The following is a 27783-nucleotide window of genomic DNA, read 5'->3' on the forward strand; positions in this document are numbered from 1 at the left end:
TCCCTTCCAGTTTTAAGATACTATAATTATTTTCATTTTATTCTTTATTCGAGAAATGTTTCTGTCCATATTTTTATTCACTGAGAAAACTAAAAACCAGATTTTGCCATATACTATGAAGGAATGAGCACAGAAAGCCAAATTTTAAAATTTACCTAAATTTCACATTTGCTGCCTGTTTCAAAGGGGTCTAAGTGACAGTATAGTAGAGAGAAGATGATCCTTGGTGTCATAAAACTTGGATTAGTATCCCACCTCTGTCACTTTTACTAATTATGTGACTTTAGCCATAATCTCTTAACTTTAAAATCTTCGTAAGATTATGAAAACTAGATGGGAGAACTGTGTGAATTCACCTTATAAGGTGGTGACTTGCTCTACAATGATAAGGTATTGTTTCCAGTGGATTTAACAGCTTAGTTTTAGTTTCTCAATGTTGAATTATATGGGATTTTTTACATAGCTAATTTTTTATGATTCAGTTGTGATTGGAATAATTCATTGATGGCTATATATTGAGAATAAGACCTCATTAAAGTTGCATATTTACCAGCCCCCTAATCTCACTGTTAACCCAAATCACTAGAACATGGCTTCCTAGTTTTTAACCTTTTATTTTGGAAATTTTCAAATAAAAGAAAATAGTGTAATGAACTTCAGTGTACCTATCACTGAGCTTCAATAGTTATCAATACTTTGCCATTCTTGTTCTATCTATCCTTTACTGTTGTGTGTCTTTTTTTTTCTTGGCAATTTCTAAAGCAATATCATTTCACCCATAAATACTCCTGTTTGTATTTATAAGGAGTGTGTGTGTGTGTGTGTGTGTATAAAATACTATTGTCATATCTAGCAAAATCAACAATAACTCCTTAGTATCGTGTCCTAGTCAGTTAATGTTGCTTTCCCTGTTTGAATATGAATTTTTAAAGGACCTATTTCTCAATTTAGAATTGTTTTATTAGGCCTAGGAATCTGGAAGTAGATTATAAATTCACACTTAAAATAGTTATTTCTCAGAAGGGCTAGAAACAATATAGAAATATAAAATTGTTCTTTTGTGTCATCCTTTTTTGTAAATTTACCTTGACAGTTGTTCTTGCCCTGTTTTTTTGCATTCCCTTTGATTTCCTCAGTTTAAAACAAATGAACAAACCCAAACCATACATTACTGTAAGATTTAAAGTCCTGTAGATCAAAGAGCAAAACAGTAACTTTGTGCATGTCTCCACCTACTGGCTAGGTCAGAGATTGCTTACATAGCTGCAATGTAGACAGGGCTACACCAGAATTTTTCTGGCCATAGATCTAATGACCCCTGGTATTCAGGGTCTCATTGCTCAGGTTATGGGTTATCTGGATCCTTTCCACAGTTTTCTGACATGACACCAATACAGAGTAGACAGGAAATGCAAAGCAAATGAGATAAGGTCAGTTGACTTTGCTGTTTGTTGGCTGCTTGGAAATAGCTCTGATAATTTTGATGGAGAAGAGGCTAGACCAAACAATATATTTGGGTTATCAGTGAGTTTCTTATTATGGTATCCATATCTTTCTTTGCCACAGACTATCTATAACCAACTCTCCCTTTTCTTCCCTAAACTGAAGTCATGAAATTATATGGCTCAATCTTGTTGCTTATCATGTTAGTGAACCCTTAGAACTAGTTGATACAAATGATTTATAAGTTTAAAGCATACTCAAATACAGAGATAGAACCAAAATTTTAGCACTGGAAAAGATTAGAGCAGTAGATTTCAAAATTTAGCATTGGAAAATCCTGAGTATAGCTCGTTAAACCAGCATGTACCCAGGCCCCAACCCCTAGATATTCAGTTTCAACAAATGTGGGTCCTAAAGTGAGAGGTCAAGAGATGACTGACCTTTAAAGTAGGGGTAATACTATTTCGAGACTATGTTGTCATTTTCCCCAACACACTCAGTAATTTGTTACAAATCTGCATGTGTTTATACTATATCTATTGCTTTGGGATTATACTTAAATTAGGACTTGTCTGTAGCAGTTTGCTGTTATTTTAAAAAATAAACATTTAAAATGTAGGTTCAATTTTAAAGACAGGGCTGTGTCATGTCACACACACACTCTGCACCCCACCAAAAATTAAATGTTTATTTCTAAGTCACACATCAAGGCTTATGTTTAGTAGTGTCTGATACTTGAGTTAGCTGTAAATCCTAAATTGGCTGGCCAAGAAATTTTAATTACGTTATTATAGAATGATTACATATACCACAGGGAGACTATACAGTAATTAAATATGGTCTTAAAACATTTCTGACATGAAAACAATAGTTTGTATCTTTTAAAATAATATTAACAGTTTGTATTTTTGAAGCTCACGAAGGAGATAGACTGAAAGCTCTTTATTTATTTAAATTTTATTTTTAAATTTTTATTTTTAGTCTGGTGTTTATGCTCAGGGAAGGGAATGTTTGTGGGATTCATTTATACTGATAGAGTAGAACTGATTACTACTTACCAGCAAATTTGCCACTTAAGCGAAAATATATTTGTTTCATATCAAGCAAGAAAAATCTGGACTATAGCATTTTAATTTATATGAACATTTGTACATATTTTAAAGCTAATTTTATCTATTTTGATTTTTTGTTTTTATGTGTAATGATAGAAATTGCTTTTCATTCATTCAGCACATATTTATTGAATGCCTACTTAAGTGCTGGGTAATAAGAAATGGTTGGGAAATACTGTTTAGTCCTAGTAAACATTAGAAACTTGATATGGTAATTCAGTAAGCTAAGATACAAGAAAGGACCTAACTGAGTGACTGTGTAGGCCTTTGGTAAATGCTAGTTGAAACAAAACAACTTCTGTGTCATTAACTTTTTAAAATTAAACATTTCTCTTGACTTAGGTTTACCACTATACTAAATGTTTAGTTGCATTTTAGTTTTAAGAACTATGTGTCAGGGATACCCAAGACCATTCCCAGGTCTGATGATTCATTACGAGGACTCACAAGACTCAGCATATAGATATATTCACAGCTATGATTTATTAATAGCTAAAGGGTATAAAGCAAAATCAGCAAAAGGAGAAGGTGCATGAATTGAAGTCCAGGGGCAACGAGGCACAAGTTTCCAAGGGTCTTCTGCCAGCAAGCATTTGTGACAACACATGTGAGATGTTGTCTATCAGGGAAGCTCATTAGAGACTCAGCACACGGGGTTTTTGTCGGGGGCTTGTCATGTAAGCACCCTCTGCCTGGTGCATACTAAATTCCAGACTGCCAGAAAGAAAGCGGGTGTTCAGGATAAATCATATTGTTTGTACAAGCAGTTTAGACACAGTGAGCCACTCTTTTCAGTTAGGAGGCGAGGAACCCCTCCAAGTTCCCAGATGCCAATCAAGAGCCAACCTTGTAGGCAGGCCTTGCAAGCCTTTTGAAAGATAATAGTTAGGCCTGGTTAAATAGTTAAATAGTTAACTCTTTTCCGCACAAACCAAAGTAGAGATCAACAGGAAAAGGGTTTGAGTTAATAAACTCCTGGATCTGCAAACAAAATATACTTACCTATAAAGATAATTGCAGAGTTTGGGGTTTTAAAAAAACTTTTAACTGTAATTACTGTATCATTTTGATATCTATTGGGAAAAAAATGTAGGTGTCCCAATTTTTGTATAAAACAAATCCTAGATTGAGATGTTACAGTGTAGAATAGATTTTAAGCTTTGAATACTTTAGGAAACAAACTGCATTCTGACTCCTACTATCTTAAAAATGTATTTGAAGTTGTCAGTCTCGTAATTTTTTTATATATGAAAGCTCATCTTCAACCACTAAAATAATTTTGAATAAATTTATGTACATATAAAATAGGAAGAAAAGTCAGTTAACTTTCTGTTATTTAAAAGAAGTTCATTTAAAATGAAAATATAAGGTTTTAGTGTAATATACATTCTTTGTACAAATTTAGAAATTATGGGAAATTAAAATGACAAAAATAATACCATTTGCAAAAGGTAATCACAGCGAGTATTTCAGAACATTTCCTTCTATGTATACTCATGATCACAGTTGCACTAAATTGAGATCATTTTATATATGCAATTTTGTATCCTGATTCATTTAACTTAATAATTTTAAGCATTTTATTATACCATTAAATACTTTTTAGATATAGCATTTTAATGGCTGCATTAAGATGTCTGAACTATATGCATATGCCATATTTAATATTTTCCCTAAAGTTGGACATTTACACTGTTTTCTGTTTTTCTGTATTAGAAATAATGTTATGATTAATAATATTATTGTACATTGTTACTTGTGCTCACCCCCTGATTGCCTATTTTTTCAAGATAAGTTTTTAGGAGTAGAATTACTGGATATTAGAATTAGTGTATGAATGCATACAAACACCTACATCACACATGGATTTAACCTTTTTTAATAGAATGTATTACATTTAGAAAAATGCATACACAGAACTATACAAACATAAAGAATTATTGTAAACAGCCATGTACAACCCAGGTCAAGAAATTTTAAAACTGCCAGAACCTCAACAGCCCTCGAATTCCCCTTTCTGATCATAACCCCCTACCTCTCTCAGAATTAACTTTAATCTAGACTTTTTTTTTAACATCTTTGAGTATAACTGTTTTACAATAGTGTGTTAGTTTCTCCTTTACAACAAAGTGCATCAGTTATACATATACATATGTTCCCATATCTCTTCCCTCTTGCATCTCCCTCCCTCCCACCCTCCCTATCCCACCCCTCTAGGTGGTCACAGAGCACCCAGCTGATCTCCCTGTGCCATGCGGCTGCTTCCCACTAGGTATCCACCCTACGTTTGGTAGTGTATATATGTCCATGCCACTCTCTCGCTTCGTCACGTCTTACATTTCCCCCTCCCCATATCCTCAAGTCCATGCTCTAGTAGGTCTGTGTTTTATTCCCGTCCTGCTACTAATCTCTTCATGACATTTTTTTCTTAGATTCCATATATATGTGTTAGCATATGGTATTTGTTTTTCTCCTTCTGACTTACTTCACTCTGTATGACAGACTCCAGGTCTATCCACCTCATTACAAATAACTTCCATGTTTTTATATCTATACCATCTAAATAGGTATCCCTGAATAGTGTAATAAAGTGTTTTCTATCTTTTTAATATTTACTTATATGGAATCATAGAGTAAACACGTTTTTTGGTCTGTGAGAATATCCAGGTTAGTTTGATCTCCTTCACTTTGTTGCTATATAGTGTTAGTGAACAAACATTCACAAGTTATTTATTCATGTAAATGTTAATATGTATTTGGGTTGTTTCCAGATTTGGCCATTTGAGCAGTACTGTTGTAAACAATCTTGTACCTGTATCCTGGTGCACCTAAGTAAACGTTCATATAGGGTGTAGACCTAGGAGTGGAATTAATAGGTTTCAGAGTATGTACAGCTTCAGTTTTCCTAGATAATACCAAGCTATTTTCTAAAGTAGATATATAAACTGACCCTTTACCAATGGTATATGCCTCTCTAAGGTGATCCAAGTCCTAGTTTTCCTGTCACTGCCCCTGTTTAAGATACTGTTGTTTGTCCTTATTCACAGTGCCTTCCTTTTATTCTCATGATTAATTACTACCTATGCTACACACCCTTGCTAATACTTGGCATTGTTGGAATTTTTGCCAGTTGGTGTGTAGTAGAATCTCCTTGTAGTTTTTCCTGATTATTCTTCCCTAATTGCCATTTAGTGACCTATCTCTTCATTCTTGTAATGGTATATTTTGATTAACAGAAGTTTGTGATTTTAATATAGTCTAATTTATCATTTTTAAATTTTATCACCAGTGTTTTTGTATCTTGTTTAAGAAATATTTACTCCCCTGAGATTATGAAGATATTCTCCTATGTTGTATCATCCATCTGGAATTGATTTGGGGTACACTGTGAGGTAGCAGTCTAGTTTCATTTCTTTCCATACGGATATTCAATAGTCTCAGCACAATTACTGAAAACACTGCTCTGCAGTACCACTTTTGCCATAAATCAGGCATCTGTATACGTGTGATTGTTCTGGGCTCTATTCTGGTCCCTTGGCCTATTTGCCCGGCATTGTGCTGTTGTCTTATTTACTGTGGCTTTACAATAAGTCCTGGTAACTGGTAGAGCAGGGCCTTCCACTATGTTCTTCTTCAGACATGTCTTGAGAGCTGTACTTGTCTTTGCATTTTCCATATACGTTTTAGAATCAAGTTGTCAATTTACACACACACACACTTACTTAAAAAACTGTTGGGATTTTGCCTTGAATTATTATATCAAATCTTTATAGCAACTTGAGAATAATTGACAGACTTATTATTAAGTCTTCCACTTTAGGAACATGGTGTCTGTCTTCCCATTTATTTAGGTCTTTGATGTCTTTCAGTAAAGTTTTATACTTTTCACCATAGAAGTTGTGTACATTTTTTGTTAGATTCTTAGGTATTTGCTTTTAAAAGTAGATCAGTCTGGGGCTTCCCTGGCCGTCCAGTGATTAAGACTCCACGCTCCCAATGCAGGGGACACGGGTTTGATCCCTGGTCGGGAAACTTAAGATCCCGTACGCTGCATGGCACAGCCAACAAAAAAAGGTAGATCAGTCTCTCTCTCTTTCCCTCCTTCCTTGTATTGACATATACTCCTTCTATTCATCAAGCTTCATCAATTCCAATAATTTATCTGTAGAACTATTTGGATTTTCTGCATACCTGATCATGTCATCTGTGTATGAAGAGGATTTTGTTTATTCCTTTCTAATTCTTTTACATTTTATTTCTTTCTCTAGCCTTTACTGCAGTGGATAAAATATCCAGAATAATGGTGATAGCAAATCTTTGTTTATTTCTGATCTTAGAGTTTGCTAAGCATAAATGGATGGTGAATTTTATCAAATGCTTTTTTTCCGTGTATATTGAAATGATCATATGATTTTCTTCTTTACTCTGTTAATGCGATGAATTTCATTGATTCTTTGGTTAGCCACACTTGGTCATGACATATAATACTTATAATCCTTTTTATATATTGCTAGATTTGGTTTGCTTATATTTTGTTTAGACTTTTTACATCCATATTTGTGGGAAGATTGTACTATAATTTTCTTATACTATCCATATCAGGTTTTTATATCTAGATTATGCTAGACTCATAAAATGAATTGAGGAGTATTCTCTGTTTGTTGTTTTTCTTATGTGATTGGTAGAACTTACTTATAAACCCATCCAGACCAGACTTTCTTATAAGAAGGGTTTTCATTTCCGATTCAGTTTCTTAAATATTTATAGGAATATTCAGGTTTTCCAGTTATTACTCTGTCACTTCGGTGAATTGTATTTTTCTAGGAATGAGTGCATTTTATCTAAACTTTAAACAATTTTGTCATAAAGGGGTTCATACTATCTCTACAGGATCTTTTTCATTCTTGATACTAGCAATTTATGCCTTTTTTTTCTGTCTCAGCCTTGCCAAATATTTACCAGTTTTATCAGTCTTTTAAGCAATGAATTTTAGCTTTGTAAATCCTTTTTATTGTGTGTTTATTTTCTATTTCAGTAATTTCTGTTTGTTGTTATTTCCATCCTTCTACTTTGGGTTTAATTTTCTAGGATTTATTTCCTTTTTAAATTTCAACTTTCTTGTATCCTTGGGTTTTAGATGCGTCTCTTGTTAAAGGCATATAGTTTTTTTATTCTAGACTCTCAATCTTTGTCTTAATTGGAGCATTTATTCCATTTACATTTAATTTTATTTTAGTATATTTTGATTGACATTGTGGTCTTATGTGCTTTCTATTTATACCACCTATTACATGTTTCTTCACCTTCCCTGATTTATTTGGATCAGTTGAATATTTTTTAATCATTTCATTTTTCTTCTATTAATTTGGAAGTTTTAGTACCCTTTGCTGAGTGTGTACCCCAGAAATTACAGTATGCCTCCCTAATTCATCAAATCCTAATATTGATACCATTACTGTCTTCCTGAACAGTACAAGCACTGTAGAACACCTTAATTTCATATAATGCAACCTTGACTTATAGGCTATTGTTTTCATGTATTTAAATTATATTTGTATGTATAAGTGCATGTTACATGTATTTACATCACTCCAAGTTATATTATTATTTTTATTCATTTAGATTTACCTACACACATCCTTTCTCTGTTATTTATTCTTTCAGCATCTCTAAGGCTTTATCTGGATTCATTTTCCTTGTGTCAGTCTGCTGGGTGCAAACTCCATTTGTTTCAGAATTTCCTTAGATTCCCTTTAGTGTTAAGGGATATTCACTGAGTAGAGAATTCTAGGCTGGCATTTTCTTTACATTAGATATCATTCTACTGTCTTCTGGCTTCCATTGATATTAAGAATTCAGCTAGCAGTCTGTCACTTTTCTCTGAGGGTAGTCTGTCTTTATTTTTCAGGTTATTGAAAAAATGTTTTATTCATCTTTTGTTTTCTGTAGCTTTCTCTGTGATGTGTGTGTGTGTGTGTGTGTGTGTGTGTGTGTGTGTGTGTGTGTGTGTGTGTGTGTGTTTTAATCATGCCTTGGGTTTTTAGGTCTCCTGAATCAGTGTATTGATATTATTTATGGTTAGGGAATATTCTCAGCCATTATCTCTTCAGATATTGCCTCTGCCTTTTTCTTTCTCTCATCACCTTTGTGACCCAATTAAGTATAGATATAGGCATACCTTATGGTATTCTCTATATTTTCTAAGTTCTTTTCTGAATTTTGTGTTTTTCCTTTTTAAAATCTATATTTTTTCTCTTTTTGCAAAAAAAAAAAATTCAAGCTCAGCTTTTATGTGCTGGGACACAGTAAACTTCATTATTTAATAATCTATGTTGGATAATCGCAGTATATGAAATCCCTGTTTGTCTTTATTGTCTGTCATTTTTGCTGGTTCTTGGTCAAAACATCTTACCCCTTTACATACCTGATTCATTTTGACTGTGTGCTAGAAATTATTTCGAAAATTATTGACGTTGAATGATGCTTTCTTCCTCTAGAGAGAACTTTAATTTGCTTTTACTAGGCACCTTTAAGCAGTAGTAGTCTGGGACTATCTTCAAGGCTTAGATTTTCAAGGCCATTCAGAGAGAAAGCCAGATTACAAGTATGTGAAGGGGCTGATCACTTCCGGTTCACTGCTAGCTTTTTAGGGTCCTAGCTCAACGTTGGAGAGTAGGTTATGATATTACCCTGAATTCTGACTTTTTTCCCCTTAGAGATCTGCTGTATAAGCAAATGTCCCCAGGACAAGAAGGACTCTGATCCTTGGCTTTACCTCTCTGAGTTCCCATTCTTTAGCCAATATTCCTGACAATTTGGTTAGCACTTTGATGCTTTCAGGAAGTTTTTTTATCCAACGTTTCTGTTGTCTTCACTGAGACACATCACCTATCAGAAGTCTAGCCAATAGAGTTAAAACTCCTTTTACATAGTGTCATGTTATTCTTCATAAAGATTGTACCAGTTTATATTCAAACGAGTGGTAGATGAGAGCATTCATGTTTATGTTTTGATAGGTCAGAATGACATTTTGGTTTAATTTGCATTTATTTTGTTGCTAGTGTGGCCAAATATTTTAAATGTATGTTTACCCATTCTTTTTCATCTGTTCACTTTCTTCAGTTTTTTGTCATTTTGTAAGAATTCTTTATTTACTAAGGATATTTACCTTTTTCATGTATTTGCAAATATTTTGCCGAAATTTGCCTGTTTAATTTTGTTTACATTGTTGGACTTTTTTGTATATTAACTTTTTTAAATATGCAGAAGTTTAAAATTCTATCAGAGAAAGAAGTTACAAATAAGCAAGAATGAAGGCTAGAATGAACCCTGTGGTGCTGGATTAGAGTTGGAGGTGGTGGAATGACAACATATTTAGTTTAATATGTGTACATGCACACGTATGTATAGATATGTGTTTGCATGTATATATACATATGTACTTATATATACATATGTACATACAGGTAGATAGATACAGAAATAAATATAGATACATGTGAATGGGTTAGTACACATACATACGTTTCTGCCACTGAGAGAGCCTTAGAAGCAGCTACACTGAAGTAGTAATGAGTAAGCTCACACCCACATATTCATTTATAAATACATTCTCTAATAGAAGGAACTGAGGCTCTTTAGAGAAATTATCATTCTAGGACTGGTGCAGAGAAAATACAAGTAAGCCTGGAGCATTTATAGTACCTGGAAGTAAGGAAGTGTTCAAAAAACAAAAAGATGGGGACATGTGAAAAGGTTACAGGAACCAACCTGAAAGAGCTACCAGTGGCCAAAACTGGAACAATTTGGGCAACAAAATAAATAGCATAGTACTAGACTATAACCCAAGGTATAAATTAAGTATATATGAGCCCATACCAGTGTAAAGAAATTATTGAACAAATAAATAAATGGGAAAGAAGAGACAAACCTTCCTTACAGAAGAATTCCAAATAATATATGTAGATAATCCCCTCCCACCTTAAGGGTAGATTGGACTTAGTGACCCCGCTTTCAAAGAACAGAGCATAGAAAGGGGAACATAGTAAGTTTACAGTGGAGAAACCTGGCTGACCCCTCTTAACCAAAGAATCAAGTTGACATCACTGATGATAAGTCATGTGGATATCACGTGCCCCCTGAGGTGGTGTTCTGAGAAGGGCACTTCACCTCTGTGGTAGCCTTCCCCCAAAACCCATAAGTCATCTAAAAATGAAAAAAACTTCAGAACAAAGAAAGTACATTAGTCAACAAACCATGAAGTCCAAATACAATCTGGAGTTGAGTTCATAGTAATGTACCAGTATTACTCTCTTAGTTTTGACATGTTTACTGTAGTTGCCTAAGATGTTAACATTAGGGGAAGTTGGGCTTCCCTGGTGGTGCAGTGGTTGAGAGTCTGCCTGCTGATGCAGGGGACATGGGTTCGTGCCCGGGTCCGGGAAGATCCCACATGCCGCGGAGCGGCTAGGCCCATGAGCCATGGCCGCTAAGCCTGCGCGTCCAGAGCCTGTGCTCCACAACGGGAGAGGCCACAACAGTGAGAGGCCTGCGTACCGCAAAAAAAAAAAAAACAAACAAACATTAGGGGAAGTTGAGTGAGGGGTATACAGGAACTCTGTACCATCTTTGCAATTTTTATGTAAATCTAAAGTTATTAGAAACTAAAAAGTTTTCTTCGATCATAATTAAACAAGCAAACAAACATGAAACTGAGTTTACACCATTATTTCCAGTTTAAAGTAACAATTACGGATTTTTATTTCGTGAGACATTTATTAGGTAATAAGGAATTGTTAAAGTCTTTAGTGTATGATTTTATAATTTTAGTTATTTTACAAAAAGAGTTTCTACATTTTGGAGATAAGTACTGAAATATTTATGCATAAAGCCTGGGATTTGCTTCAGAATCAGGTGATAGGTGAGCAGTGAGTACTGGGTTGAAGTATAGGTAAAATAGGATTAGCCAGTGAGTTGTTAATTGTTGGAGCAGGGTAATGGATATATGAGCCTTCATTACTCTACACTTTCTACTTTTGAAATTTTCCATAATATAAAGTTTTTCAAAAGCAAGAAAGAAATTACACAGTTTTTACTTAGTTTTTTTAGTTTTAAAATTATTTTTTAAATTGAGGTATAGTTGATATAAAATAATATGTAAGTTACAGGTATACAGTGTAGCGATTCAGAACTTTTAAAGGTTGTACTCCATTTGTAATTATTATAAAACATTGCCTGTATTCCCTGTGTTGTATGATATATCCTTGTAGCTTATTTATTTTATAACATAATAGTTTGTACCTCTTAATCCCCTACCCCTTGCCCCCACCCCTCCCCACTGGTAACCACAAGTTTGTTTCTCTATTTATATCCCTGAGTCTGTTTCTTTTTTGTTATATTCACTCCTTTGTTTTATTTTTTAGATTCCACATATAAGTCACATCATGTCTTTCTCTGACTTATTTCACTTAACATAATACCATAATATTTAGCATAATTTAGTAAAACTTTACTTAATTTTATATTTGTACATCTTTTCACTGAAAATCGGGGTTTCTTGCCACATTAACATACTTGCTTCCTCCTACTAGTTTAAATATATAATAAAAGTAAGACTACTGAATACAGATTAGGATTTCTTAGCCCTTCTTTTCATCCTTAGAGTGTATCCCAGTAGGGATGCACAATCAAAACACTGTATTTTAAAGTCACTTAAATAACTGTTCTCTTTGTGGTTATGCCACAAGCTTGACATAGAGTTAGGTTTAAAGATCCTTGTATTGGATAGATGTTGCCCAGTTTCTCCCAACATTAACATTATGCAAAACTAGTATGATATCACAACCAGGGTATTGCACTGATATACTCTCCTGATCTTACTCAGATATCTGCATCAATTTAATTTTAGGGATTGCCTCTTATTTCTTCTTGACTTAATTTTGTTTTTAGATTATGAAAAACATATACATGATTGGAAAGTCGAACTTATGAATAGGGTTCATTCAGAAAGGTCTGGCTTGCATCCCTCTCCCCATTCACTTCCCACCTTAGAGGAAATTATTTTATAAAATTAGTTTTAATTTTATTTTTCACTATTTCTGTTTGAAAATATAAGAAAATATGTATATATTTATGGTTTTGTACCACCCCCTTCTTACAGTTTTATATACTCTCTTCTAAACTTTGATAATTTTTAATTTAACAATATGAAAATACCAGCAATCTCTCCATAGCAATATGTAGACATCTTCTTCATTCCTATTTATACCTGCTTAGTACTACATTATGGATATAGAATTGTTTATTAAGCCAGTTCCCTACTGATGGACATTTGGATCATTTCCAGTCTTCTTCTTTTACATTAATAACCTTATGCATACATCATTTCATACTGTTGTTAATGCCAGATTCCTTCCATAATTGTTGTACCACTTTGCATTCCTACCAGCATTGTATGAGAACTGTAGACTTTAAATTGTAATCTAAAGAACTGAACTAATCTCTCAGTCATATTAATTAGTAATATCTTATTTCATTCTAAAACTGACCTTACATGTATAAATCTAGACAGAGTTGTAGATAAATTCTGTTTTATTTTTATGGCCTTAGTCCATATCTGTGGACTTGACCAGAATGCTGTTAAGTGGAGTGGATTTCATATCATTGTGAGATTACTGGCCCCAAGAGAATTTTTTGGCACTTCTTGGTTCCATCCTTCACTAAACTCCCTTATTCCTCAATCAATATCCAGTGCTCATGCTATGCATGAGCTCAGTTCTGAGATATGCTCCCTATATGCTATCTCTTGGTATCTCTTTGCTCCCATTTGGTATCCCTGTCTGGTAGCTCATTTCCTTAGTGAGAGAGAGAGTGAAATATTAGAGGACTCGAAGTAGAGATAAGGTCATTTGTCCCTTTACTGGTTGTTGTCTTGAGTCAATAGCAGTGTCTTTGAATATTAGTATGGGGGTATGAAAAATATATTCTGTCTTTTTGCCAGACTCTAGAAAGTATTGTTTGTCTTAAAGATACTCTTCATAATTCTCATGCACACCATAGAGGGCTCAAGAGGTTCACAACAAATAGGGGCAAAATCTTGATGAGCTTTTTAAGACATGGCAAGGATTTTGGATTTTATCTTAAAGATGCGGATGCCATCATAAGCAAAATTACATGATCAGACTTCCATTTTTAAAGCATTCTTTGGCTACAGTATTGCTATAGGGTTGGATTTGGATGTGGGGAGAATTAGGAGGCCGTTACAGTGATTTAGTATGAATGTTGATAGCTAGGATAGATCAGTGTCAGTGAGATGAAAGGAAGTGAGTAGAACCTGAAGATATTTAGGAATTAGAATGGACAGAATTTGATGATTGGATGAGGGAAGTAAGGAAGCCGGAGTCAAAAGTTTACTCTCTGGTCTCTGGCTCGAGCACCTAATAAGATGATGGTACCTGGAAATAGATGGTGAAATATGTTTTAGACATGTTGAGTTTGAAGTTTCTGTGAGACATCTGAGTGAAGTTGCTAGAGATGAAGCTGAATATGTGGATTAGGAGCACAGAGAGAGATCTTTGATAGATACAGAGATTTGGGGTTGGTTGCTATTTAGATGGTTTAGAAGAGTATATAGAGGGAGAGGAGAAGAAGGCTTGAGGACTGAGGGTCTTCCAAATTTGAAAGGGTTGGGTGTAGAACAGGAGGAATAGCTAGCAAATAAGATAGCAAAGGAATAGCTCAAGAGCTGGAAAGAAAATCATGACAACAAGATGTCACAGAAGCCAGGTAAAGAGAGTATATCGAGAACAATATTGTGGGGAAATGAAGCTTTTTGGCACTTCTTGGTTCCATCCTTCACTAAAGTCCCTTAATCCTCAACCAATATCCATGTGATGCATGAGCTCAGTTCTGAGATATGCTCCCTATATGCTCTCTTGGTATCTCTTTGCTCCCATTTGGTATCCCTATCTGGTAGCTCATTTCCTTAGTGAGCGAGATAGAGAGTGAAATATTAGAGGACAAATGGAGAGGCCTGTACTATTGTCTGAACTCTGTCACCAACTTTATCCATTTAGTAATTTTTATTTCTTAATACCTTTTAAGAGATATAGCTAGAAGCTCAGAACAGAGGTGGATGGACATGGAAACAATTATAATGAGAGGGACGAAGAGAGGAAAGAAGAGAAAGACCCCTCATAGGGGATACAATACTGAGGTTTGAAGGATGACCAGGAGTTTGCCAAGTGGTAATGGCAGGGACAAAACTAGACAAAAGTTGTAAAGATATAGGAATCTCATGACATGTAAAGAAAGGAAACAGAATGAAGTCAGGCCTCATACGAACGAGAAAGAAAAACCTCAGGAAATGGGTCACTACTCCCTTCATCCCTTGGGGTTTTGCATCTACTTTGCTCTGGAAAGACCAGCTTGCCCTGTTTACTCAAGGACTTGCACATAGCCCCAGACAGGTGCCCCAGTCCCCGAGTCTGCATGACCTGAAAGGCCAAGTATTTCCTTCTGCTTCTCTTACTTGACATTCCAGACAGAGAGAATAAGAGCATATGAATGAATGAGTGAATGAATTTATCTCATTATCTCAGTTTCCTCCTTCTCTTCTAAAACCCTGAGTATCCTAAGGTATTGACCTGACCCCCTATGGATAAAATCCTTTTGAATCTGGGATCTGTTCCATGTCCAGCCAGGGCAAATAAAAACCCACTTCTGTTTCCATGCTTGGGCTAGGGTTCTCAGTGGAAGAGTTTAATAGTGTATGGGAGGCAAATTGACTATATGAGTGGGAAAGGAGATAAGCATTATAGGCAAGGCAAAGAACATGTGGAATGGCCAGAAATCTGACTCGGCTTATATGGTTGGGGAACTGTTAATAATAGTGGGCTGCTACTTTGGAACAAAGTACAAGATGAGAGAATGACTGGAGATGAGTTTGGACATATAATAATAAAAACCTCTGGTGATGTGTGTAACTGTACTGCTGCACTTTATACTTGTTTATTGTCTGTTAATTCCTCTCAACAACCCACTAAGGTTAATTACTAAGCCCATTTTACAGATGAGAAAACTGCAGCTTAGGAGGTTGTGGCTTGCTCAAGGTCACAAAGTTGGTGTGCTGCAGCCAGGATTCCAACCTAGGCAGTTTGACTCTAGAGCCCTCACTCTTAATTGCTCTGATATGCCTAGGGCTTTTGCTGCCATGTTAAGGATTTTAATACATCCATTCACAAGTGTTTATTGAATGCCTACAATGTGCCAGGCACTGTTCTAGGTGCTGAGGATTTAACAGTGAGTAATTCAAAGTCTATGCCGACATGAAACTTATATTCTAGTGGAAGAGACAAACTAACAGTAAATGTGTGGTAATAATAGCCAGTAATGATAAATGCTATGAAGAACAAGGGCCACATAAGGCATAGAGAGTGATAAGGATGCTACTTCAGATAGGGTGTTCACAGAAGCCCTTTCTGAGGAGGTGACATTTGATCAGACTTTAAAGTTTATTCTGTAGGTGGTAGAGCACATAGAAATAATTTTACCAAGGTAATAATATAATCAGATTTGTACATTATAGAGAGACCCCTAGACTCCATATGAAAAATGTAGTAGAGGGTTGAAATTAAAGTCAGTAAAGAATTCCAGCCACGGTGGGATTTTGGAGTTCAACTTCTTCATTGTAACAGAGACTGAAAGCCCCTAAGGGGAAGGGAACTGGAGTCTAGCTCACCACATGAAATCCAGGGATGAGACAGAGACGCTCAGCCTTAAACAGTGGCTAAGAAAAGCTCTAGCCATCATATATAAAGAGATAGCTCAGGGGGACCGAAAAAGAAAAACAAAAACAAGAAATCCCCACTTAAGATTAGTGTGCAAATGAAATTTTCAAAGCACACAAGGAAAAACTAACATCCTGAAACAAACTCAACATAGGACATTTGGTCTAAAGGAAATGGAAATAATAGGAAAATCTGAAAGGGACTTCAAAGTCCTCAAAAAGATAAAGAGAACAGGTAACATTCATAGAACAAGAGGCTGTTCTATTTGGTAAATGTTGAAAAATCCTTCAGAGAGCATGTGCATGTGTGTGTGTGTGTGCACTGTATGTCTGTGTTTGGAATCAATACGGCCAAGTCAAAAGATGGTATTGAAGAACCAACATAGAACAAATCACAGCTAAACAGACAGTAAGTATGAAAGAGAAGCTAAGAGTCATGGAAGCCACACTGAGAAGATCCAACATACACAAATTCATACAGAATTCCAGAAGTAAAATGTAGAGGGAATGATGGAAGAGGGGAGACCTTACTCAAAAAGGTAATAGTCCCAAAACTTTCCCAAATTGAAGAAAGACTGTCCCCTTTAGAGAGAAATAAGGTTTGGGGAAGAAAATTACTAATTTACTTTTGGATCATCCGAGTCTGTGGTGACTGTGGGACACCTACCTGGTGATGTATGGTACACAGCTGCCCATATGAATCTGGCCCCCAGGAGAAGAATCAGCTTGAGGTGAAGTTGAGGAGTCATAACCATTAGAACAGGGCCCATTTCACCTCTTGGCACCTCAGTTTCTACCCTACCAACTTGTGAAAATGAAATGAAATGTGGGAGTATTCTGATATTCAAAACACTAGATAGTCTTACCATGACCTTCATTGTCATTGTCATAAATTCTGTTTATTACAGAGCCTCAGGATTAGAGGTTAAGAGCCAGAATTCTGGAGCCAGATTGCTTAGGTTCAAATCCCAACTCTGCTACTTTCTAACCGTGCGACCTTGGACAAGTTATATAATAACATTTGTCTTAAGCCTCAGTTTCCTCATCTGTACCTGTCTCTTTGTGTTGTTATGAGGGTTAAATAAGTTATTACATGTAAAGCTCTTAAAATGGTACTTGGCATGTAGTTAAATGCTCAGTAAATCTTTGTTGTTAGCTATTAACATATCTGCATTTAACAGGAACCTTCAGTATCTTATTCCAGAGGAGTGACTGATGTGAAAATCATAGTTTATGAGGATAATAAGTTTAGGTATCTGTGTCTTCCTGTAATACTCAAAGGATCTTTCTAGTTAACTATTGACTTTTATTTGTCCACATACAGAGTTTTGTTGCTGTTTGCAAATTGGCTGTGATGTTATTTGAGCAGTCAAGAATTCCATTTTCTCTCTTTGTCATGTTTGAAACTTGGAAATAATTCATGGGCATATGGAATCTTCTCATGAGGGCATAGTAATTGTTCCATTTTTCTTGCTAAATTAGAACAATTTAATCTTGGGCAGACACCTATGATTATGCCTCTGTTTTTGTTTATGTCTCTAGTTTTATAAGTACCAACATTAACATTTTCATGTTAGCTAGGAACTTGCCTAGAAGTCAGAATTATACCAGCCAGTTTGATTTCAGAGTACAAATGGTGGTAAAATGAAAACAAAATCAATAATTAACTGCGTGATTTTTTAATCCTTGGTGTGTTTGCTCAAGATGGGATCGTTTTCCAAATTAGCCCACCTTCCTCATCTGCAAAACCACATCAGAGTGTGGCACGATTATTTACAGTTCTTTAGATGTTCTGTGAGACAGATAAACAGATGACATGCCAGAAATAGAACTGTCAAAGAATGACCCCAAATCCTTGCATTCCACAAATGGCTAGAAAGGAACATGTTGTGGTTTTCATATCTACATCATTTGAAGGTGTGCTCCCTCCTATAGTCCAGGAGCTTTACTGCTATTGGTTGCAGGGACTGCATTGAGGAAACTGCCTCCAAATGAAGGGAAGGCTTTAAGGAGCAAGAGGGAGAACTGTATTTCTAGAGAGAAGAGGTGGAAAGAAGAGCTAGAGAGACTTACAAAGAATCATAAATATATTCCCCCATACCAGAGTTATAGGAACTTATGCAGGATAGAAAGTAAACTGATGCAATGATTATGACTGATTTGATTTTGAGTGGCAGAGGTTCTATCTTGACTCTCACCTGTGAAAGTAAGTAGGACTAGATCAGAGGTCTAATTTTTTTTTAGAATTAATGAAGTTAAAAGATCTGGGGAGGGCTTCCCTGGTGGCGCAGTGGTTGGGAATCCGCCTGCCAAGGCAAGGGACGCAGGTTCGAGCCCTGATCTGGGAAGATCCCACATGCCGTGGAGCAACTGAGCCTCTGCGCCACAGCTACTGAGCCTGCGCTCTAGAGCCCGCGCACCACGATGAAGAGTGGCCCCTGCTCGCTGTAACTAAAGAAAGCCCGCACGCAGCAACGATGACCCAATGCAGCCAAAGATAAATAAATTTTTAAAAAATAAATTTAAAAAAAGACCTGGGGAGAGTAGGCAGGATAGAAAAGAGAAGTTCGAGTACCTGGGTCTTTGGATACTTCGCCCTGTGCAAACATAACGGGGGCCATATAGTAACCAGTGTCTTAGATGAACTCTGTAGACCTCATGCTGGGAGCAGAAACAAGGGTACTTTGGAAACTTAGTTCCTCCCTAGCACCATGAAACCCTGTCTGTCTCCTGGTCATACGGGAAGGAAAGCACAGTTGAGATTCTCTTCACTTGTGAGGATTTGCATTAATTTTTTAAAAGCCTCTTAAAGAAGTAGAGTATCAGTATCCTTTCAGCAAACCACGAAAGTCTATGTTTAGAGCAAGGGAAAAGTATAACCTCCTCCTTCAAAAAGGTGAGCAGGAAGGATGGGGTTATACAGGGGCTGAGAGTCAAGAAACTGAGGTTCTAGTCCCAACTGCCATGAATTAGCTACTGACCTAAAGCAAGTCTTTTCTTTCAATTAAACTTCCAGTTGTAAAATTCTGTGATATGACTCATCATGATTACTGGCTGGAGGCCCTCCCCCTCTTTTGGTTTTTCCTTCAGAGCTTTAACTAAAAGAGGAAGAAAGTGTGTGTGTATGTGAATGTTGGAGGTTGGGGAGGTAGGTATTCAGTAGTGAGGATTAGTGAGAACACTGAGGGCTAACAGTAAAGTTCTTACCTAGTAAACAGAACAGAGTTTGTTGCTCACAACTGCCTTCCTTTCTTTTCTGGGAATTTCAGAAAACCACACAGGTGCATGCTGTTCCTGTCTTAGGATCATTTGCTATCACTTGTAGCTGGAGTTTCCTCATCCACTAGGAGGCACCATTGTCAAACAGCATTGATAAGGGGTCAAGAAAATGGTGACAAATCAACCTTTGATAACTAGACGGGCATTAGAACAATACTCAGTTTTTAAAACTTGATCAACAATATCTTATATTACATTTCAGTTTTAGAAGTAGCAAATTCTTTCAAGCCAGTCCTTTTTCAAAGAATCAGAATTCCGTGGGGGTATTAAGAGACTTTAGAAATTACTAAATTAAATCCCATCATTTTACTGAGGACTCATTGTCAACCCAGAACGGTTAAGTTGCATGAGCTAGGTCCCACAGGCAGTTAAAGGTAGACTTGAGAACATAACCCATATGTAGGGGTCATTTCTCATTGGTTTTGGCTGTCCAATGTCTGAAACCTCTTCTGGTATTTGAAGAATCTCCCATCTTAAGAGTCTTGAGGGAGGACAAAGCCCACCTTCTACTACAGAAGCTAAAAATGCCAGGTATTTGCTCTCCTTGGCAGTTAGGATATGGGAATATGACATGGGTTTCATGAGTCACACACATCCACTCATGATGTAATAGCTAGTGACAAAAAACAAGGACCATGTGGAACTCTAAGGTAATAGCAGGTACAATTACTGGGATAGTTGTAGCACTCTGGATGGTTTCCAACGTCTAACATTAACAGAGACAGTGGTGGAAGCTGCTGCAGCTGTTGTAGAACAACTGCAGTGGTACCCTTGTCAGATCAGTTCATGGTTTTGTTTCTGACTGCATAGCACCAGTCTTGGTATTATAGGCCTCCCTACCACTCTGTGAGCAATCCAGTATCCTATTAATAAACTCCTTGTCTGCTTAAATCAGCCAGAGTTGGTTTCTGTGTCTTGTAACTAAGAACCTTAATTGACCCAGCATTAAAGGATAAGAATGAGTAGAGGACGGGGTGGCAGAAGACACCATTCTAAGAAGGGAAGTCAGTGGTCTTGTTACATAGTTGTAAAATCTGTGGTTGGACCGGCACCTCTTGTACCTTGGGATATCAGTCATGGCATAGGAAGGCTGTAAGATTAGGCCTGGAGCTGGGGGTGGGGTAAAAATGGAGGGCCGGCCACAGACCAGATATCCCAAGATGCCATGTTCTGGTAAGGAAATCTGAGGAACCCAAGAATTCTTAATAGAACCTAACTTTCTAGGTCCTTATGAATCAAAGTTTAGAACATATTTAGCAATTTGTAATTTTGCTGTATAACTTTTAAATATTTAGACATGGTACCATGGGCTTCCATTGGTACACTTGTCTCAGGCCCTACAAATGCTCCAGGTGGGCCTAAACTAAGGGAGGTCACTGGTAGCATGTGAGCCAAAACAACTTTGAATCTGTACCCTGCTGGTCCCAGGCAGAGTTGTGAGGTAGAGCAATTTGTGTGATGTGCTCTGTCTTCCCTCTTGATGACCATGACCTTTCCCTTCCTTTGGTGCTCTGTCTCCTTGTGTCTACTCATCCTCAGTTGAAGACTTTTGGTGCATTCATTCCTTCAAGCAGCTGTGAGAAAGCCCCTTCAGATGTTACCTAATCTGCAGCACCTACCAGTTGTAGTCTTCTTTTTAGACACTACTAAACATTCAGACCCACAAAATACCACAGGACACCCTTAGTATCCGATCCACTTAGAAGGATACAGGACAAGAAATACTGCTTGCCAGCCAGGCAGTGCCAAGCATTCCTCTTCAAAGGAGTCCTTTCAGCAGGGCATACGATAAAGTACAGTAAATATAATAGGGAAAAGAAGGATTTTTAAGTAGTGTTGAGAAAACTAACTAGCAATTCAGAAGTCCACTTAGATCTAACCAGTCCCCCAAAAACAGAAAACCACAGACAGAATAGAGTTTATATAAACAAGTCAAATCATGGAAAGCTAGCCAAAAAATCAAATTATTTAACAGATCTTTGGAGAGCTTTTATAACTTCAAAGGACTGAGATTCACAAAGGAAAACATCAATAGATTTAACTAAAATTGAAAAAAACTAGAAAATTAATTTGCTTCAATATTGACATATAAAAGGGTTACATTTTATATGGGTTACTGAACACTGATAAAGAGAGTTCACACCAATGGAAGGGAAGGTATTAAGCTTCATATACGAATGGGCAAGGACAAGAATATACAGTTCCCACCAAAAGAAATACAACTGGTACATAGGCATACGGGGATATTCTCAGTCATTTTAATGTATTTGACAAATCAAAATTGCTTTATTAAGCAATTCCCATTGCAGTGCACATCCCCCTTCTCCATTGAAAAGGTGAAGGTTTCTGTCACTTCCATATTACAGTTAAGCCTGTGTAAATACTTTCTCTGGTCCCTTTCTGTTCATACTGAAAGAATATGACTGTACCTCATTTTCAAAATAGGTGGGAGAGGAGAGCTTAGATGAAATTATGACCCCTTGAATATTTCCACAGTCTACCCCCAACCCACCTAACATGTTGAGTCATTTCCTAGTGCTCCAGACCTTATTGTTTGCTTGTCAGAAGAAACGCCTTGAGATGCTGCTCTCCTCTAAACTACCTTGTAGTCTCCACCACGCCCCTATTCTCTCGCTTTCTCTTATTCTCACAGCTCCTCTTCTCCCTTTCCCCTCTACTTTTCTTCAAGTCCCATCTCGGAGGCTGCTTATTCCATGAAGACTGTCTGAATCCCTCCAAGATATGCCCTTTCCTTCCATCGGAACTCTAATATGCACTGTTCTAACTCCTCTGCAAAATGGTGTAGTTTAGATGGGGAAAAGGTTTAAAAAAAAAAAAAAAAAAAAAGGTCGTGTGTCCATGACTCTCTCTCTCTCTCTCTCTCTCAGAAATGAATTCACCACCAAGTATATTTAAATATTCATCAATATATGGGATATTATGCTGAGATAAAAGGCCTGTTTATGCCCACGTGTTATTTATAGTCAAATTATACAGACCCGTCAGGTCTGTACCTGACTGTATCCATGATACAGGTCTGTATCCATGAAATAAATAATAATAGCTGGTAGTATAGGTTTAAATGACCATAGAAAGGCATAGATTCTTAGGGCCCTAAGAGATCAGTGGAGGAAACATTTGGGAGCTGGAACAGGCAGGCTGGCTTGTATAAAGTTGATGAAGAGCATCAAAGTAAGTGTAGGAGAGAGGTGGAAAAGTGGAGACAGGACATTCCTAGCAGGGCCATAAAGAGAGTAAAAGCATTGGTAAAAGATGATGAGACATTTGTGAAGCATCAAGACAGTACCACAAGCAAAGCCCTGAATTAGAAGAAGATAAAGCAGAATTAAAGTTGTGGTTTTTTCTAATCAATAGAGATTGATTTGTATATGCAAGGATTAAAGCATTTATCAGCAGACTTATTAAGTGTAAAGAATTCATTTAAACCATAGCAACAGTACAATATTTACATGTATCATCTGGGAAGATGGGGATGGAGGCGCTGCATTTCGAATAGTCCCCCAAGGTGGTTCTGGAGCATGGGGCCCCCATAAGTCCATGAAAATGCATTTGTTATACAGAGCCCTCCCTTATACTATGATTTTACCTTCTTAGCTGTAATCTCTTAGCTTGCATTAAGTGACTCAGAGCCTTGAACAGAAGTTAAAAGTTTCCCTTTTTGTGAACTGAACATTTGGTGGTGGAGGGTGGGGGCAGTGATTCATAGACTCTAAAGTCAGACTGCCTGAGTTTGAATCCTGGCTCTGCCATTTACTAGCTATGTGATGTCTTGGGCAAGTTACTTAACGTTTGCTGTTTCTCAGTTTTCTCATAAGTAAAATAAGGGTGGTAACAATACCTACCTCATAGACTTCTTATAACTATTAAATGAATTAAAGCATGTAAAGCACTTAGAAAATACCTCTCACATAGTGAGCACTCAATAAATGCTAGCTTTACTTATTACAAAGTAAGATTATTTCTGTTTTTGAACTATATATAAATCATACTATGTTGTGCTGTGTCTGCTTCTTTTACTCAGTATTTTATCTTTAGGATTTAGCCAAATTCCTTTGTGTATGCATAGTTAATTTCTTTTGATTGCTGTTTAGTAGTCTATTCTACTACCAATGGACATTTGGGTTGTTGACACCTAGTGATTATTGTGAACAGTGCTGCTGTGAACATTCAGGTACACATCTCCTGGTCCACATAAGCACACATTTATTTGAAGAGACTGTCTTTGCCCAGTATTCTGCAGTTACCTTTTTGTCATAAATCAAGCATCCATATTTATATATGGATCTGTTTCTAGGCTTGCTGTTATGTTCTACTGTCCTGTTTGTCTGTCCTAGTGTCAAAAGCATACAGCTTTAATTACTAAGCTTTATATTACAAAATTTTGAAGTCAAGTAGAGCAAATCTTCCCACCTTATTATTCTCCCAAAATATCTTAGATCTTCTTTTCCTTTTGCAATTCCATATACATTTTAGATTCTGCTCAGCATTTTCTATAGTATCTGTTGGGATTTTGATTGGAATTCCATTGAATTTATGCTTTAATTTGGGAAAGATGGGCCATTTAAAATACTGAGTATTCCAGTCTGTGAACAGGATAATTTTCTCTCCATTTATTTTAGTTGTTTAATTTCTCCTAAAAAATATCATACTTTCCTCCCTAGAGGTCCTGTACATCTTTTTATTAGATTTGTTTCTACGCTCTTAAAAAAAATTCTTTAAAGTTTTCATTTGGCTTATGATAATGATTTTGCTAAATTCTGATTAATTTAAATTTTACCTTAGATTATTTTGAATGTTCTGTATATAGTTATACCATATATAAATAATGACAGTTTGTTTCTTCCTTTTCAATTCTTATACATTTCATTTCTTTATGTTGCCCTTACTGCACTGCCTAGAGCCTCCACAATATTGTTGAATATAAATTGTTGGAGTGGACATTTTTGTCTTCTTCTTTAAGAATTTCTTAAGGTTTAAATACATAGTTTTATTAAATGTTTTTGGCATTTTTGAGATGATCATAATTTTTTCTTCTTTAATCTATCTCAATGTTCAGAATCCTATTAATTGAATTCCAAATGTTAAAACAGTTTTGCATCCCTTTGGTAAACCCAGCTTGGTCCTGATGTAATTTTTATTTTTTTAATTATTTTTTTAAAAAATATTTATTTATTTATTTAATTTTTGGCTGCGTTGGTTCTTTGTTGCTGCACGTGGGCTTTCTTTAGTTGGGGCAAGCAGGGTCTACTCTGTTGCAATGCATGGGCTTCTCATTGTGGTGGCTTCTCTTGTTGCGGAGCATGGGCTCTAGGTGAGCAGGCTTCAGTAGTTGTGGCACGCAGGCTCAGTAGCTGTGGCTCGTGGTCTCTAGAGTGCAGGCTCAGTAGTTGTGGCGCATGGGCTTGGTTGCTCTGCAGCATGTGGGCTCTTCCCAGACCAGGGTTTGAACCTGTGTCCCCTGCCTTGGCAGGTGGATTCTTAACCACTGAGCCGCCAGGGAAGCCCCTGATGTAATTCTTAAATATTGCTTGGTATGGTTTTATTTGGCTTATTTGCATCTGTGTTCATTAGTGAGATTGCCCTTTAATTTTCTCATGCTGTCCTTAACAGGTTTTAGTATCTAAGTTAAGCTAGCTTCATAAAATGAATTGGAAACTGTTCCTGCTTTTTATTCATTTTATTTCTCCTCAGTAGAACTTGTCAGAAATGCCATCTAGGCCTAGAGTTTTCTATGCCAGAAGGTTTTAAATTACTGATTCAATTCCTTTAATCAGTAAAGAATTATTCAGGTGTTCTAATTCTTTTTGTGTTTTGATAAGTTTTATTTTTCTGGGAATTTGTCCATTTTTTATAAATTTTCAAATTGTGGCATAAAGTTTTGATATCTTTTTAATATCTGCAGGATATGAAACGATATCTCCTTTTTCATTCTTAATATTGGCTGCTGTATATGTCTTCTCTTTTTTTTTAATCAACTTTTTTAATCAAAATTTATCATTTTGCAGGGAACAACTTTTAGCTTTGTTAATCCCTCCAGTATCTTTTTGTTTTCCATTTCATTAATTTCTGTCCTTATTTACTTCTAATTTGTTTGAGTTTAATTTGATGATTTTATATAATTTATGGAGATGATTGCTTATCATAAATTTTGAGCCTTCTTTTCTAATATATGCATTTACAGCAGTAAATTTCCCTCTAAGTACTACTTTACCTATATTTTACAAGTTTTGATGTGTTTATTTTTGTTATTATTCAGTTTTACATATTTCCTAATGAGATCTGTATAATAAAACTATATTGTTCAATTCTCAAATGTTGGGGATTTTCTAGTTCAGTTTTATTAATCTTTTTGAAGAACGTATTTTTTTGCTTTGCTTTTTGCTCTATTTGTTTTTTCTTCATTAATTTCTGCTCATTATCATTTCCTTCTACCTTCATTGGATTTAATTTGCTGTTCTCTTAAAAAATGTCTCCTGATGGAACGTCACTGACTTCAGCTTTTCTTATTTTCTAATATTTTACATCACTATTTGTAATATTTATGTTAAATTTAAATATTTTTAAAGTATTAAAACTGCCTTATAAATACTGTTTTAGCTGCATTCTGAAGTATTCTTGCATTTTATTTTTTTAACATTTAGAACTGTTTTTAGTATGACAAAAATAGTAGTACCTGTTCATTTTTTAAAAGTAAAAAGAAAACAAAAAATCTAAACAGTCCTACCCACTTATTCTTTAACACCCTGTTGTAATAGCCAAAAATTTCTCAGTACATAGATATGCATATATTTATATATTTTAATATATTCTGAACATCTTTCTATATCAATAAATATACTTCTATAGCATCATTTTAATGGCAGCATAATATTCTACTCTGTGGATTTACCACAATTTATTTGACCATTCTTCTATTGTTGGGCATTTAGGTTGTTTCCAACTTTTCCCTATTATAAATAGCCATGATAAACCCTTGCCATTAAAACTTGGCAAATATCTCTGATTATTTCCCTTAGAATGAAATTATTGGGTCAAAGGACATGCACATTTTTAAGACTTTGTCAAGCATTATAGAATCGTCCATTGGAAAGGTTATATTGATGTATTCTTTTCATCAACAGTGGATTACCTGATGCAAGAAAAGTTTCTCCAACACTGAGGAGTGTGTGTTGGGGGCAGGAGCTAGCTAGCTTCTCCTACTGGAAGGTTGGACCTATGCCCCAACTGCTTCTTTCAGCCATTTCTATATTTCTGGGTCTAATAATGGCAACACCCAAATCTTGAAATGTAATGCCTCAGTCCTACACAACTTTTGATATGTACTGTTTTTATTATCATTGTTAGAAATTTTCAGTGTGATTTCTCCTCTGATTCATAGGTTATTTAGCATGTATTTCTGAATCTCCAGGTATTTGGGGATTTTCTAGTTATTTTGTTTTTTTCTAGCTTTACTGTGATTAAGAAAGATACTCTGAGTGCTTACAGTTCTTTAAAGTTTGTTGGGTCTCAGAAATCCACTTGTGCAATATCTTGAGTTGTAAGCTGAAATAGTATTTTTCAAGAGTGTGTGTGTAACATCATTTTTACTTGAAAGAATGACTAATAGATGGACTAAACAGACTAACAGACTAAACCACAGTTACTCAAACTTGAGTAGGCAGCAGACGTTCAATAAAAAATGAACGAAGTGAGCCTGCTGCTTCCAGGGAAATAACTCACAGTAGTTGTCACCAGTGAATGAAATTCAAATTTTCAAGTGAAACTTAGAATTTTGGAAAACTTGTATCTGTCACCATGAGCTTAACAGCTTCCCAGGATTTAAAGAATGTTTCTAATGTAATCAGCAGTGATATTAATAAATGTGATTTTTGATATCATGTAATCAAAATGTGTCAGTATTTCGAAACTGCGTAACTCAGTGGACCAGTGTTTTTCAAATGACTAATGTGGAATGTTACGAAGTCATGCACAGGTAAAAGGTCTATTCAAAGAACAAGAGAGAACAATGGATTATATTATAATAGAGTACAAATAGTTCATTGATAGGGTTTCAGATTCTACATTGCAATTTGCCATTAAGAAACTACCCATTCTTGAGTCTTGGTGTAGTATCAAAGAAGAATATTCAAAAATATCTACAAG

At 35.9% G+C, this 27783-nt stretch overlaps 1 protein-coding gene across 19 annotated transcripts in view; it reads left to right on the forward strand.

Annotated features, from left to right (window-relative positions):
• CASK (calcium/calmodulin dependent serine protein kinase) overlaps positions 1 to 27783 on the forward strand; it is a 401244-nt gene that overhangs the window by 165840 nt on the left and 207621 nt on the right. The window lies entirely within an intron of this gene.

This window comes from Kogia breviceps, chromosome X (genome assembly GCF_026419965.1).
Source record: "Kogia breviceps isolate mKogBre1 chromosome X, mKogBre1 haplotype 1, whole genome shotgun sequence".
NCBI classification, from domain to species: Eukaryota; Metazoa; Chordata; class Mammalia; order Artiodactyla; family Physeteridae; genus Kogia; species Kogia breviceps.